Here is a 3,907-nt window from a genome sequence, read left to right as displayed (position 1 = left end):
AATTTATCACAAAACCTATTAAAAATAATAAAATTATAAAAATCAAATATAAAGTAACTAAAGTTAACAAATAAGTTAAAATAAAGCTAAAAACATAAAATATATTAAAATATAAGGGCAAAATGGATGTAAAAATATCCTAAAATTCCTATATGAAATGAGTGCAATAAAAAACAATTATTTTAAAAGTATATAGAATCCAGTTCTAATTATTTTATATGTTTTTGTTTTATAAATTTATTTTAGGGTTATCAATTTGGACTGAAGCCGATAATAAGGGATTCTTTTCAATTAAAAATGTCAGAGTTGGAACTTATAATCTTTATGCATGGGTTCTTGGTTTCATTGGGAATTATAAGTATGAAAGGAGAATCTCCATTACACCAAGTATATTATTTTTGAATAAAATCATTTAATTAACTCTCAATTTTACAACTATTTCAAATTAAAAGCAATAATTTAATGGATTTATGAAATGAACATAGTATGAATGAGTTAATATTTTTTACTGAAAATGCAGGAAGCAACATCAAACTAGTTGCCCTCAAGTATGTTCCTCCTAGAAATGGTCCTACGCTTTGGGAAATAGGCATTCCTTATCGCTCTGCTGCTGAGTTTTTTATGCTAAACCCATTGCCTACACTCACAAATAAATTATTCATCAACAAATCTGTTATAACAAGCACACAATTTTAAGATACACGTACAAATTATACAATCACACAGTATAGAATAAAGAAGAAGAATAACACAAGATTTAACTTGATTCAACCTTAAGGTCTATGTCCACGGGCAGGACAAAAGAAAAGGTTTCACTATGATGAAAAGAGCAAGATACAATCACTCAAAACTCTCAAACTCTAACCCCATTATTTTTTCCGAATATCTCACAACTCTACCACAAAGGGCAAAATATTACAATATTTATACTGGTCCTATAGGCTTATGCCCTCTGCTACCACCACGAATCTCACGTTTTACTCCAATCGGGTTATAGCGTGAAACTTTCAGGTCAGGTCACAATTCGGATCCTTGAAAACATATCCAAAATTCAAGCCACATAAAAATAACAATTCTTTCTCTTGGCTTGAATTCCCTCTATCATCAACAAAATAATCACAAACACTCTATCTTGCCATATGCCCTCACAAGGGCACTATTAAGCACTACAAACACCAAGTCTAGGGAATGCTTAAACTTGCTGATTGGGACTCCCTTGGTCATCATATCTGCTGGATTATCATGTGTAGAGACTTTCTATATAACTATAGTCCCTTGAGATACAATGTCCCGAATGAAGTGATATTTGACATTAATGTGCTTAGTTCACTCATGATATATCTGATTCTTTGTGAGATGTATTGCACTCTAGCTGTCATAAAATACTGTTGGCTTATCTGCATTAACCTAAGATCACCCACCAAACCTTGTAACCATAGCTTCCTTTACTGCCTCAGCTGAAGCCATATATTCAGCCTTCGTGGTAGACAAAGTAACTATAGCTTGTAATGTTGCCTTCCAACTAAAAGCACTTCCAAAAAGAGTAAACAAATAACCTGTTAGAGATCTCCTCTTGTTTAAGTCCCTGGTAAAATCTGAATCCACATAGTCAACAACTAAATTACTCATCTTGGCCCTATCAAATATTAGACTAACATTTATAGTACCCTTTAAATACCTTATAATCCATTTCACTTCCTGTCAATGCTCTTTCCCAGGACACACCATGTATCTGAAGGTATTGGAAGCGTGTTTAGGGCCTTAGAAGATTGAATTTCAAAACTTTATCTAGGGTTTCATGCTTGTATATTTGTGCATTATGATCCTAAACAATTTCTAATGCCCTAAAGCATGTCAAAACATCCTTTCAACATGCATTATGGATTTATTTGCCATTAAGGATTGAGGTTTACTATTTAATCACATTAAATCCTAATTAAAAGAGGGATTGAATTTCTCTAACCTCTAAGGCATAGAATCAACCTTTCTTATTCCCTTTGGTAGTCTTCAAGAGCTCCAAAAGTAGCTCCTCTAGATTGTCCACCACAAGCTCACCAAGGTTCACCAATGGCAGCCCCAATTTCTTCTTTAAAAGCTTGCAACCACTTGGAGTCTTGGGGTTTTGCTTTGGTGAAGTTTTTATGGATGTAGGACACTAGAAACCTTTTCTAGTATTCTTGATTCAAGAAGAAATCAAGGTTTCTCTCACTTGTCAATGGAAGAAAATGAAAGAAGAGGGAGAATGGACCAATTGTGCCGGCCAAAAGAGAGAGGAGGAAGAAGAAGTATTCTTCTTCTTTCTTCATTTATATACATAAGACAAAATGCTTAAATGTAGTGCCACTTGTCAAGCTCCTATTTAATCTTGCTTTTTATTTGTCTTAATCTTATTAAGACAAGGGTCAAAGCTTGATTAAATCATCATATTTTATCTTCCATTATATGGGAGACAAATGGCACATCTTAATGAGTGCCACGTGTCACCATCTTATAGTGCTTTGTGTAACCATCTCATGGTGCCACGTGTCACCATGTGTAATTACCATTTTGCCCTTATTTACAATTTTGAGTTCTCAACCCAAAATTGTAATTTCTTCCTCAAATTAATTTATATCACATATAAATTAATTAATTAATTAATTAATCTCCATTAATTAATTTCACCATTTTATTTATATTATACATCTAATATCCAAGATTCGATTTCAAGTCATGCTAAGGACTTTGCAATCTTATTGCAAACCAAATCTATTTAATTAAGTAATTAAACTCTTTAATTAATCAATTAAATCATAATTTACTTAGTGATTAACTTGTGTAGGTGTGTGACTTATTAGGTTAATTATTAATTGGCAATGAAAAATGATATTAACTCTTGATATCATCAGAACTCTTTCTGACCTTAAATGATTTCTCTAAATCATTTTAGACATTTCATAGACTATGGTTGACACTTAGCATAGCATGCCATGGCCACCCAATTAATAATAAGGAATACCTTAAAAATGAACCTCTAATAATATATTACCATGCACTAAAATCTCTCCGTTATAAAAATCTCAATTCTAACTAAAGTCATGGTTAATGTCAAACTCCATTTGCTATGAATGTTATTTTCTCTTTTAATTCCAGTTCTTGATTAATCAGACTTTCTTGTCAGAAACTCCTTTCTAGCTAAGTCTATCTGTCCTAGCCAGGAACTTGAATCATCAAGAATAATTAAATGAACATAGGATTTCTTCTCTATTTACTTAGGATAATGGATCCCATCTTGACTAACACCTATCTCCATGTATAAATAGTAGGAGCCAATACATGCCTGTATACCCATACATAATACGAGTATGAAAGCAGTATCAAACTCAAACCACCTATATATAAGGTAACTGTGTTATCTCAAGTCGAGGGATTATATGTACTAATATGATTTTTATGACAATACATTGACAAGAGCAAACTCCACGTGCTTGTCATAAGCGTCACTAGTTCGGCCTACTTATCAAATAAGTGCCTATCATGTTTGTTATGTGGCATGAGACTCACCACTCTAACTTATTAGTATCTCATACTAATACTATGGGAACTAACATGAATAACAATATTTTTGGATAAGTCATATTTTGTGTGAAGTATCCTTGATTATGAATCAATTTATGATATTTATGCTAGAAAAACTGTCACTCATATTCTTAATAACTTAAGAATAGAATTTCTAACAAAATACTAATGGACCTTTTCCATTACACATAGACAAATTATGTAAATAGAAAAGAACAACTGCCTTTTATTAATAAAATATGAACAAGACACATAAAAAATGATATGCTCTAAGGCATATTACTAACAGTATCTACTCACAACACTAATTGCATGTGAAATGTCAGGTTAAGTGTAAATCATAACATAC

General features: G+C 32.1%; 1 pseudogene; it reads right to left on the bottom strand.

Annotated features, from left to right (window-relative positions):
* Nucleotides 1–1,413: 1,413 nt before the first annotated feature.
* The window catches only part of LOC131169454 (putative UDP-rhamnose:rhamnosyltransferase 1), a 3,721-nt pseudogene continuing 1,227 nt past the window's right edge, over nucleotides 1,414–3,907 (bottom strand).

This window comes from Hevea brasiliensis, chromosome 10 (assembly GCF_030052815.1).
Source record: "Hevea brasiliensis isolate MT/VB/25A 57/8 chromosome 10, ASM3005281v1, whole genome shotgun sequence".
In the NCBI taxonomy this organism is placed as follows: Eukaryota; Viridiplantae; Streptophyta; class Magnoliopsida; order Malpighiales; family Euphorbiaceae; genus Hevea; species Hevea brasiliensis.
This window is presented reverse-complemented; position numbering and strand designations above follow the sequence as displayed.